This window comes from Stegastes partitus, unplaced genomic scaffold (genome assembly GCF_000690725.1).
Source record: "Stegastes partitus isolate 25-593 unplaced genomic scaffold, Stegastes_partitus-1.0.2 Scaffold16, whole genome shotgun sequence".
NCBI classification, from domain to species: Eukaryota; Metazoa; Chordata; class Actinopteri; family Pomacentridae; genus Stegastes; species Stegastes partitus.
In genome coordinates, this window is record NW_007577747.1 from 1,071,724 (window position 1) to 1,084,880 (window position 13,157).

A 13,157-nucleotide genomic window follows, 5' to 3' on the forward strand; every position below is an offset into this window, starting at 1 on the left:
ATGTCGAACACGGTAACATCGTTGCAACAAAGTGCAGTCAGGCATTAAACGTGAGCAGATTAGCCAGATTACCTCATTCACGTTGCTCGAAGGTAAATGCAAAAGTGAGTGCACCTGAAAGGCCGGTAATAATCCCTCAGTGGAAGAGGAGTCTGAGTGCATCCACACAGGAGTCGGCACAGGAAAGCTCAGTCCGTAGACCGTTTTTAGTCGTTACATTTTCTTTTCAATGCTTATTTTTTTAGCTGGGTGAGATAGAAGAGCCTTTCAGACATGCAGTCCGTTCTATCAGTCTGAATGTGTCGACTTCACCGTTATTTGTCTGTAAAAACTGCAAATCTCACCCCAAGAAACACTCCAGTAAAAGTGGCAGACANCTGATCAGGCTTGTCAGCAGCACATCCAGTGAGGTGGACTCGGTAACATCAGTCAGGTCCTCATTGTTGTGGAAGTCCAGAGGAAGGCGACACTCATCCAGACCGTCAAAGATGAACACAACCTGGAAGTCTTCAAACCTGCAGATTCCTGCTTCTTTGGTTTCAGTAAAGAAGTGATGAACAAGTTCCACCAAACTGAACTTTCTCTCTTTCAGCACATTCAGCTCTCTGAAAGTGAATGGAAATGTGAACTGGATGTCCTGGTTGGTTCTGTCTTCAGCCCAGTCCAGAGTGAACTTCTGTGTTAACACTGTTTTCCCGATGCCAGCCACTCCTGTTGTCATCACTGTTCGGATTAATCGGTCTCTTCCAGAGCCTTTAAAAATGTTTTCTAGTCAGATATTTGTTTCTGCTCTGTCTGCTTTCATAGATGCTGTTTCAATCTGTGTGAAGTCACATTCATCACTGACCTCTGCAGTCCCTCCCTCTGTGATGTACAGCTCTGTGCAGATCTCATTCAGAAGTGTTGACTCTTCTGCTTTCGCGACGCCTTCAGACACAGACTGGAATCTCTTCTTTAGACAACATTTAAGTTTACGTCCACAAGTTGCAGCAGCAAATTCTAAATGAACACAAAACAAATGAAATCAGTTAAAACATTTAACAATGAATATTGTGACAGCAGTACATTCCCCTAAAGACTCAGTATGTGAACATATTTGGAGACACTGGTGAATGTGCCGTTTATCCAGTAGGTTCAGTCTGTAGAGAAATCCTCTTACTGCTCTGCAGACAATCAGCCAGCTCTTCCTGCTTCATCCTCCTCAGAAAATGCAGCGTGATCTGCAGAAATGCCTCCCTGCTGCCCCTCCTCTGCTCTTCATCCTCCTCCCTCTGAGCATTCTGTGGAATCTGGACTCAGAACCTTTCGCATTTTCTTTAACTCGTTCTTTACAAAATTGACAATGCTGTCCTCCAGCAGCTGGAACAGAGTGAGCCAATCAACAAATGAGCCAATCAGAGTGAAATCATGGAGTTAAACATAAGACCCATGTTGGACACATTGACAGTCCACTGGTCTCTGAAGTGCAGTATGGAGATGACTGAACACAACAGATGGAGAAGTAGTTGTTCTTCATATACACACCATGAATATGGAGTCCAGGTGATGCTGCTGGGCAGATTGACCACTAAGAACCTCTGAGCTCTGCTGGTCGACTCTGTAAATCAATCATCAACAGATAGCTCTCAGTACGTCTGTCCACACTGAGACAAACAGAAGGTACGCTGTCTGAAAATGGAACAAGTTATCTACATATTTAAACCAGATAATGTCTCCCCCCTCAGTCTCTGAAGGTAATGACATTGTCCTTTGACTGGTCACCAGAACAGAAAAAATAGTTAAAAATAAATAAATATATATATATTCAAGCTTCCAATAAACACAACAACCAACACTGTGTGAAATGCCTTTCTGACAGCTTTACATTATCACCTTCCATCTGCAGACTGTCTGAAATCAAGAGGAGGACTCTTTGACCAGTCACTCTTCATGGACACACAGCTGGGTCTGGGTCCAGGTCCAGCTCCAGCTCCAGGTTCCAGCAGAGTACTGCTGCTCTGAGCTTAAACACAACACACAGAGCTTTGAGTGTGAATAACGATGGCGCAGTGATGTGAGTGCTGAGCTCTGACACAGATGCTCGTCTCACCTCTGAGCTTCGCCTCGTCTCTCATGTTCCCCACACAGAGCGCTTTCAGAGGGAGGGACTCCTTCCTCTCCGTCCTCACAATGATGCACAGCAGAGCTCTTCACACAGACACATCAACCTGCTGGGAGAGCTTCCACATTATTTCTCCTCCTCCCTTTCAGTTGCACAACAAACACACAGAGCTCTGACTGGAGGACTGGAGCATTGGGACAGCTTCTGTACCTCACATCACTCAGCTGACAGCTTCCAATGTTTGCTTTTTTTGGGACTTTTGGACTGTCTCAAGACCAAAGTAACACACTTTATGTAGCTATTATTTTAGTTTTCTTTGGGAAAGACATCAATCTTCACTTCTAGTTCACTGACTTTGAAAAGCTCTTCACTATGTGGCATGTTGCCCTTTGCCCAAATCTTCTATAAATGACCCTGATACTGGTTGTTTAAAGGACACACACACACACACACACTCTGAGCTGAAACTGTGCTTCGTGTTTGCATAGGCCATAAAGACAATACCAGCAAGGTGTCGCCAGGTTTTTCTTTTTGTGCCACATCCTCTTTGGCTGATCTGGTGCATAACTATAAACCGTCCGTGTCCGAGCATGCTGATTATTTTCAGTTTGGTCTTTGTGACTAAACATCCTCCAGTGCATAATGGAAGATCACTATTTTACTGCTGTTGATAACAAGGTTTTGTCCGGTGGAGGGGTGGGTGGGAGGTTGAACTCCACTGACCTTGCAACAAATGGCTCAATTAGCCGAGGTACCAGCAGACTTCATGCATTCTCCGGTTAACCCCACGCCGTCACACGCAGTCACACTCGCTCGGCTGTGCAGCGGCCGAGGGGTTCAGAGGTCGCTGCACTCTGAGCAGAGGCTCTTAATTTTTCTTCTCCCTCTTCCACATGGTCTAATTTGGCGACTTAATGACCACCTTTGATCATTCTGCAGTTTTGTTGGTCACGTGTCTTGTTTGCGTAACGCGGCTCTAATGGGAAAAGTTTGGACTGTTCACTGGTAATTGTGGCATTTAGGATATTCTTCAAAGTGCATTCGTCGTAAATCACGTAAAGGAATGAGCTACAAATATGCCTAAAATGCAGATTTAAAATTATACAAATTAGCGTTAGAAGAGGAAGCTGAATCATTCTGCTCCATTTACAGAAGGAGCAAAGCGATCTGAGGTAAAGTGCACCGTATAGAAACTGTACAACTGGAAAAGTGAGATTAATCTCGGCCCATTCCTCAAAGAGCTCGACCTAATGCTGAAATTATAGGATGTTTTCCAAAGTCAGTGTTGCGACCCACCCATGAGCTGTGGCAGTTTTGAAAGTGCTGCCAGGAGGTTGCTGAGAAAAAATTAAATCATCAACAGAATGTCTCTCATTAAAGCATCTTCCCTGAAACACCCTGCTGACCAGAAAATGTACTTCTGCTTTTGAAGACATTTTCATTCTGTGTCACGTTCAAGCTGGAGTGCAGGACTTTTATATATAAATGAGTTTCCTTTAAGCTCTCACCAAATGGGTTCACGCGTTGCTGATGAAGAGTGTTGGTGTCGTTACTCTCACTGACAGAAAGGGGAGACGAGAGTTTCAAACTGCAGGTTTAAAGAAGCTGCCAGTAGGTTGGGATCTGTCCAGGATCGATCACCAGCATTTCTAGTCTCTTGTATATGAACACTGGACTGATTTCATTGTTGAAGTATTTAGCAACAAGAAAACTTCTGGTGAGGCTGTGAGGACGCTTAAAGTAACATCTGCACAGATGTGAAGCCCTGACAGTATTGAAGCTGTTGTCGTGTACTTTTTTCCTCCCTGCTGATGTTTTAATTGACTTATTTGAACTGAGAGAGACAGATCTGGTCAGCTGCTTTATATACAAACTGATCTGACACTGATTTATCTAAGAATTCATGTAACACAGAGACTGAACCGTGAGTCAGCTGTGCAGCTTTTTAATAGGCTGCACTGCCAACATAAAACTATCAGAGACTGCGTACAAACTGATGAATGTGACTCAAGACACTTTATTAAACTCATGTAGTCCTGTAGCTTCCTGTGTAAACTGAAGGCTGCTGGAAACAACCCGTCCTGACCACGTACTTCTAACAGCGCCCCCTGCTGCTGCCGCCTGCTCCTGTTCACTTTTCAGTCGAGGCTAAGTTGATCTCAATGAGCCGAGTGTTTAACCCTGTTCAGGACTTCACGTGGCCATACGTAGAAGGTCTTTCGAGGTCCACTGGACCCCAAGAAAGAATATGTGTTGGTTTTCATTATAGACTTTTATACTATGTTGAATACATTTTCTGATAAGTTGACGTATTTTTGGTTCCAAATGCATGACCAATGTCCCTCTTTTTATCTTTACAAACAGCTTCAAAAATTTAAAAAAAAACACAATACCTGTCACCTAAACCAAATGGCTAAAAGACCCCAACAGTCCTGACTCGGGTTAATGCAAATGTGTGAAAAATGTTGCTTTACTATGAATTCACATCCACGTGTCCTGGAAAACCAGTACAGAAATATCCTAAAAATATATCTGTGCAGTCAGCAGGAGGAGCTGAATATGTGCATCCGTCTTGCCAGTTATATTGAATTTAAGCTGGATTGTGCACATTTGTGAACATTTTGAAAAACCGTAGAAGTCACCAGTACTTGTTTGCATGTATCAGTTTGTAATTGTTAAAACTAAAATGCTCTTTTTCTTCATTGTGGATAACTTTGAGAATTACCTTCAATCAAAGGCACCATTATTGTCAAGGAGACCAGTCTGCTCGCTGGTTCTCAGCTCATGTACATTGTTCAGAATTTTGGTCCAAAATCAGATTATCATTGTTTTTTATTGTTCTTCTTCTTTTATTGTACTGTAAAAAAGACAAAAAAGTAGATTCTTATACAACTGAAGTGCACTGTCCATCTGGTTTTAAAAGAAACACATTTCCTTCCTTGACATAGGACGAAACATTTCCACTTGCAAAGAGCCACAGAGTCGGCATTAGAGGGTGGAGGAATACATCTGATACAGGACCTTCATCCAGGAGATTGAATCTCTTTTGGAACCATTAGTTTCTTGTAACTCACTGTTTTGTTATGTTTAGGCACCAAAACTATTCATGGTTCTCTATTAGATGTCAAATTACAGATTTCTTTCTATCTTTAATGCAAATCCTAATATATTCATGGTATTTTTCTGTTATTCTTTACAAGATAATTTGTAATCTTCCNACTAGCTTCAACCGTACCTGCTAGTATCTGGAAAAGCACGCCAATACACTAAACTACTAAACTCAGGCAGTGAGCATATGAACATTACAGACTTCCTGCTATCATCAACAGCATAAAGCATAAAGCTCACAGTCTTCAGCCTCACAGAGCTGCGAGCAGACCTGTTGATAAACTACTTCAGTTCTAATGTTTTCTTTGCTTACCCAGAATGTCTATTTGTGGTCAAGCTATTAAAAAAATCAAAATGAAAAAATGTATAAACAACTGAATTACGTATTAAATGATTGTGCAGGTCCACATAAATAACTAACTGATGTCATTATCAGCTCGCCGAGGTGATGATATTATTTACAGTTTCTGCTTTAAAATTCAACACAAATTTCTCATTTTAAATTCATAACCTCTCTGAATAATTGATTCTAAAACAACTTACGTGTCGTCTGCACAAATCTAACAAATCTAGGGCATGGAAATCGACTTGTGAACACTGTAAAGCTGCACGTATCGGGTTTTTTTTTCTTTGCATCGTTAATGACAAAATGCGCCGAAGGAGATGATAGAGGTGAGCGAGGTGTTTGTTCCTCTACCTTCTGCAGGGCCGAGTGTAAAAATATCATCCGGTTGTGCTGGCGTTACATAACCACCACCGCAGAACAAGTTACAGGCGTCGATCCTCCGTTCTCTTCTCATCTTTTCTTGAACGCTGAAGTTCGGCGTTCGACACGGCCAGCTTTGTACTCGGCAGCCGGAAGGTTTGACCCCGCCGAGCGCTCGGCAGCAAAACGGAGACGGAGGTTTGCTTTGTACAGTACGGATGGTGACACATCTTATCTCCTGCAAGTACAACGTGTTTGTTACTGTCTTCTGTCTTACTTTGGATAGCACATGTGGACAGCACTGTAAAGTGATGAGTGATTGAGTGAATGCACGTGCAGGTAGCATTTAATGATCATGTTTCTTTTTCTAAAGCGAACACAATAGAAAANACCTCAAACTCAAATATTTCTAAATAAATGTTTTTTTCAGTTACTTTTTCTTTAATTCATTATAAATTCCCTTACCATATATGGCAACTTTATTAATCTTGATTTTTCTTTCTTTCTTTTTTAAAGTCACACAAGTTAAACCCTCTGGTTGAAATGTTCCAAGTATTTCCAGGAGTGCCCTATAGCGGGTTAACTAAACAGCAGGAGCCGGCATTTAGCTCGTCGCTTCCAGCTGTTGGGAGTCTTTTCTCTGAATTTACTGAACACCTGCTGAATCAAACAGCAACAGGATCCATCTGCAAAGCGACAGACTTGCTCCACTTATGCATGCGGGACAACGACAGTGACTTCATTACCTTTTTTTAATCATAAACGATCCCTTACTTTTGTTCACCTTTTGCACAGAGTTTATCGGCTGCTTTTGTTCCACAGCAGCTGTAGATTCAATCTTCTGCTTATTAGTGCATTAGTATGCGTTGTGTCACTCGGCGTTCTGTCCAATCTGGTGTTTAAGGTAATTATTTGTGTGTGTACTGGGCCTCTCTCTGTCACTGGTGTGTGTACGACTAGATGAAGCCAAGAGGACGGTTGTTGTCAACGTGACCTATGTGTGTGAGACAGAATGTGTTCCTCTAACAGATTGATGAAGCAGCAAAGTTGTGCGTGCCCAGTTCCAAAAGGACTTTAGTTTGGTGCAAAGTCTGGTGCGGATATTCATTGCTCCTAGAAAACATATTGGCTGTAATGGCTCTGCTGACCTCTGTAGCACTCGCAGGGCGACATTTCTGAACTGTTGGACGAATTGCGGTGGAATTTTGGGACAGATATCCAGACTCCACTCAGGATTACTCGTTGGTGTCTCTGCCTGTTCTTCCAGCATCAACAGGTGGAAAAAATGCTTTTATTTATCGTCAGGTACTGTAATTTCCTTTGAACACTGCGGCTTAAACGACAATGCGGCAAATTCATGGATTTTTATGAATTTGCCTTCGAGACGAAAGTGACATTGAGAGCGACAACGAAAGAGAGACTGAGGAAGTGTGTGATGAAGTCATTCTGAGGCTGTTCAACTCCGACACTGAAGAAAACAACTTTAATGGTTTTAGTGCAGGAGGAAGATGAAGATAGCATCAATGACTTTTCCTGGTAGGCTGCTGTATTTTTTATTTTCTTAACCAGCTGTGTTACAGGCACTGTTGGGAAAAAAAGCATCTACGTATTTGTGTATGTTGCTGGTACGTATTTAATTAAAAGTTAAAAAAAAATCTTTCTGCGTAAATATCTCTTGTTACAACGTGGACACCTGCGGCTTATAGACAAGTGCCACCTATGTATGTACAAATTTGTTTTCTTTTTAAAGTTATTTCATGCGGCTTATATTCAGGTGCGCTCAATAGTCCGAAAATTTTGGTATCTGCAAAACCTGTCATCGCCCATAGACTGTATAAAAGATGGACGTAGCAACAGGCCCTGAAAAATNATTTGAACTGAGAGAGACAGATCTGGTCAGCTGCTTTATATACAAACTGATCTGACACTGATTTATCTAAGAATTCATGTAACACAGAGACTGAACCGTGAGTCAGCTGTGCAGCTTTTTAATAGGCTGCACTGCCAACATAAAACTATCAGAGACTGCGTACAAACTGATGAATGTGTCTGAAGACACTTTATTAAACTCATGTAGTCCTGTAGCTTCCTGTGTAAACTGAAGGCTGCTGGAAACGGCCTGTCCTGACCACGTACTTCTAACAGCGCCCCCTGCTGCTGCCGCCTGCTCCTGTTCGCTTTTCAGTCGAGGCTCAGTTGATCTCAATGAGCCGAGTGTTTAACCCTCTTCAGGACTTCACGTGGCCATACGTAGAAGGTCTTTCGAGGTCCACTGGACCCCAAGAAAGAATATGTGTTGGTTTTCATTATAGACTTTTATACGATGTTGAATACATTTTCTGATAAGTTGACGTATTTTTGGTTCCAAATGCATGAACAATGTCCCTCTTTTTATCTTTACAAACAGCTTCAAAAAAAAAAAAAAAAACAATACCTGTCACCTAAACCAAATGGCCAAAAGACCCCAACAGTCCTGACTCGGGTTAATGTAAATGTGTGAAAAATGTTGCTTTACTATGAATTCACATCCACGAGTCCTGGAAAACCAGTACAGAAATATCCTAAAAATATATCTGTGCAGTCAGCAGGAGGAGCTGAATATGTGCATCCGTCCTGCCAGTTATATTGAATTTAAGCTGGATTGTGCACATTTGTGAACATTTTGAAAAACCGTAGAAGTTACCAGTGATTTAGTACTTGCTTGCATGTATCAGTTTGTGATTGTTAAAACTTAAATACTCTTTTTCTTCATTGTGGATAACTTTGAGAATTACCTTCAATCAAAGGCACCATTATTGTCAAGGAGACCAGTCTGCTCGCTGGTTCTCAGCTCATCACGTACATTGTTCGGAATTTTGGTCCAAAATCAGATTATCATTATTTTTTATTTTATTTTATTGTACTCTGTAAAAAAGACAAAAAAGTAGATTCTTATACGACTGAAGTGCACTGTCCATCTGGTTTTAAAAGAAACACATTTCCTTCCTTGACATAGGACGAAACATTTCCACTTGCAAAGAGCCACAGAGTCTGCATTAGAGGGTGGAGGAATACATCTGATACAGGACCTTCATCCAGGAGATTGAATCTCTTTTGGAACCATTAGTTTCTTGTAACTCACTGTTTTGTTATGTTTAGGCACCAAAACTATTCATGATTCTCTATTAGATGTCAAATTACAGATTTCTTTCTATCTTTAAGGCAAATCCTAATATATTCATGGTATTTTTCTGTTATTCTTTACAAGATAATTTGTAATCTTCCGTTACATGCTCGTCATTACATGTGGTATTTTACAAGTGATATTTGTATGTTTATTTTATGCTTATTTCCCGTTAAATTAATTAAAACAGGGCAGACAAGAGCTTGTTGTTAGATGTCATCATTTTTTAAAAGGTTTTTTTTATGTTGTAGGTTTGAGCTAAATTACAACTATTTCACAACATGTTTGAATCTCGGATGATGAGTTCCACCCCAAATAATATACGTTGGTTTGGCTGAAAAGGAAAACAATGGGAAAGGTGTGTTGTGTAGACATGTACTGGGATGTATGTTTGCTCTGTACATTTAAAGACACAAATATTATTCACAGATTTTCAAATGGAAAGGTTAAAGATCTAATATCCTCGTTTTAAATCACCAGCCTGCAGATTGTTTTATCTTCACTTGCACTTAAACCACAGACATTAGTAAACTGCTCGTGTCTACCGAGCCAGCAAGTGTGTGATGCTTTAAACTAAAGGGTGAGAGAAAGGTCTGCTGTGATGCTCTGTCTAGCTGTCTGCGGATTGAGACTTCAGCTGTTTGTTTGTTCTAAAGATGTATTTTCTGTCCTTCCGATCAAACAGCATCCAGAGTTTCCTTTTAAAACTCACAGTCTGAAGGCAGCAGCCACATGTTGCCGTTTAAATTGGGGGTATTGTGTTTTTTTTTCTCTCTCCATAAGATCTTGCTAGGCTGTCAAATCCCAAGATCCGTCCACAGAATTGATTGAATTCCTGCAAATGCGGCGTGCGGCGCGGTTTCTCCGTCGCCGTGATAAGAAAACATTAGGAAGCGTTTCGCAAAAATGTAACCTGGACGCGCGACGTGAAGACAACGGGGACTTAATGCCTTGAGAAATATACAAATGATCTGCAACATCGGCAAGCTGTTCTCTTCTTTCCATCCCTTCATCCGCTCCCTCCACTCCCTCTCTGAGCGTGCTTCAGCGCTCCTCCAATGCATTTCAGAGAAGATTGCTCTGTCAACCTCTTTAAAGGTGGCGATTCACAGCGTGCCACTTCCTTCCCCTCCACAACCAATATGCAATTATTGCCTAAAGTGGGCTCTGCGCTGTAGCAGGTGCTGGAAATTGTGTGTTTTGCAGGAATGCTATCCAGTCAGGGTGTATTGACATTAACTTTTTTTTTTTTTTTCTTTCCCCCCTCTGTGCTATCATGGGTCTTTTATGGGGCCTATGCAGGTCTGAGAAATGACACAGGTTTAAAAGCATGTGAGCTGACACTGATGATGACTTCAGGGGGAAAACGCTCTTCTTCTTCTTTCTCCATTGTTGTGTGTGCCGGGACAGGAGACATGGATAAGAGACAGAAAAGCCGCAGTAGACGCTGTTATGGTAGAACACAGGCCCACAGCCGCCCACACCCAGCAGCTTTTATTCAAAGTGTTTCTTATTTATTTATTTCTCCGTCCAAGTACAACCCCACAAAGTTTCTGTAAAAATGCTGCAGTTTTAGTTCAGCTGAGAAGAAGAAGAAGAGTGGGTGTGTTTACTGCTCAAGGAGGCCAAAAAGCATCGTCTCTTCCTCTCTTTATGTCAGTCCATCCGTTTGTCTCCAAAGCTGTGGCAGTGGATTTTATTTTATTTCTTTTTTTTTTTTTTGCATTCGAGGGACACACGGACCTTGAAACAAAAACACAATTGCTTAGATTTTGGTGCTGGTCTGGATTTGAGTTTGTGGTCTTTCTGTCTAATAAAGCAAAGAATTTATGGTTTCCTTAAGCCGGAGTCTTGAGTCCCTGCTCTGCTGAATCCTGCTTCTCAGTCCTTAATTTAGCGAACAGCCCCGTCTCCTCATAAAAGCTATATAACTAAACTGCATTCTCAAATAGTGAAACTTCTTTTTGATGGACGACATTTTTACGATACATTTGAAAACCTTTATTATTTTGATTCGCTGTCACTCATTAAAAAAAAAGAACGTTTTCTGAAAGTCTTCTGTTTTTGCAAATCAACTCTTCAAATAAAGGCTTGCGATAATTTTATTTATTTATTTTTTGCTGCTCCAAAAATTTTCACTGCTCCAAAAATTAAAAGGATACTGCAGCCTTTTCATCTTTGCTACTGAATATAAAGACCAGAGCAGGAAAAAAGACCCTTTACTTTACCGTGCTGCGCGAGGGCAACCGGCAGCTGTTCTCTTGTATGTTCGTCAGATATGAAATTGTGAATCAATCAACACAAGCTGACCGTTTGTTTTTCTCGGCTCTCTATTAAATTGAGCTTTAGCGATGATTGGATCTTCAAGTGCTTTAGAAAATGTATAATGTCAAAGCCATTACTTGCAAAGCTCCATTTTCCCACTCGGAGAAACAAAGTCTCTGCCGTGTGCTTACACGAGGACAACACCAGAGGTTCACACTGCAAGACCACCTGGTGAGCTTTAGGAAAAGATCATAGTTGATCATCATCGCTCACCATAAAGCTCAGACACAAGAACAACTTNTATGACTAAAATACATTGCCCATACTTGAGATTGCATCTGTTGGTTGCTTTCTCTTTGCTGATGTAACAAAAAGCACTGAAACTAAACTCCCTGAAGTGTCTTGGTCCCCCTCGGTGCTGTTCATGTCGCTGAACTTTGAGAGACAAAAGCTACTGAGTGCAGAACTCTAAAATGAAAAACTAAATGAAAATTAAAACGGTAAAATAAATCACAACCCTAATTTGCACTTCAATCTCCCTGTTGATAATTGCCTTGCTGGTCTGCGGTACCCTCGGCCCTCCCGTTCACACTGATAATTAGATAGCCAACATATTTGCAACTCAGAATCTGCAGCGGCGAAGCACAAGAAAGCCCGAACACATCTTGTGCGGTTTTTTCCTGCTGCTTCCTTCATATCTTGCGCGCTCGCCTTAGATCGGTCCACCGGTTCCCACCACAGCTTCAGAAAGCGACGGCAGCTCTTACAGAGACAAGAGCGCAGCTTGTGCGAGGATGTGCTCTTTAATTGTTGCAGACCAGCGAAGGGGACTGTGCAAAGCCCCGTACCCTGCCACCAGGGCCCCGGGTCTGGATGTCGCTAATCTTTCCCCTCAGAGGCTAAGAGCAGCATTTATATATGTGTGTGTGTGAGTGAACAAGATTTTATTTTTTGAACAAAAGTGTTTTGACATCATTATAAATCTCCCTGCTGATGCTACGTTGAACAAAGCCACGGAAAAAAGAGAGAACAAATTGTCTGTCGGCCCAACGGTCGTCTCTATCCAACTGAACAAAAACTTATCTCAGTTTCTGTTACATAGTCGGAGGCATGGACATAAGCTTCATTTGCCACCGATTGTTAATCATCAAAAAAACATACTGTTCTGCGTTCTGGTGAAGCTTAATGTGTCCGTCTAAAGTGATGATGTCTATTCATGTTCAGGGAAAATTCAAGCAACAGGTGACAATCCAAAATGTAATGGAAAATATAATACGTTTTACACAATATGTTCAGTGGATGCAGGACCTCGTAATTTATAATTCACATTTTTTTGTGCATTAAAAAAACCTAGTGTTAAAAAAGAAAAAGAAAAAACACCCCCGTCTGACACATCGTTGCATCTATTCGTGTCTTTAAAGGAGCTAAATGAAGTGAAAGTGTTGTGGTTGGGCTTGTATTGGGGGGATACTGATGTGTACAGATGTGTTCTCCCTGAACGCTGTGTGGTTGGAGGGCTACGATGAACAAGAGCTGTGGGTCACATTTTAGTGCCCTTTTTCCATCGTCGGGCTTTTTTATAACCAAAGTGCTGAAAATAATCAAATCAAATCAAGTTTAGTGTCATTTTGCTGGACATACAACATCAGTACAAACACGATGAGAGACAGGGGCTAAGGAATCCAAAAACTAAAAGCAATTAAATAAAGAAGTGTTTTCATATCTGGATCACATTCTGCCAGCTGGTGGAATGAAGCTGTTGATCAGTCTGGAGGTTCTTCCTTCCTCCAGAAACGTTTGCAGCAGTTCAAACA

The 13,157-nt window shown here is 41.4% G+C and overlaps 1 long non-coding RNA gene across 1 annotated transcript in view; it reads left to right on the forward strand.

Annotated features, from left to right (window-relative positions):
* The first annotated feature begins 383 nt into the window (after positions 1–383).
* Positions 384–13,157, forward strand: part of LOC103364133 (uncharacterized) — a 20,498-nt gene continuing 7,724 nt past the window's right edge. The window contains exon 1 of the long non-coding RNA XR_520531.1: positions 384–725. This is a non-coding gene — a long non-coding RNA (uncharacterized LOC103364133). The remainder of the gene's footprint in view (positions 726–13,157) is intronic.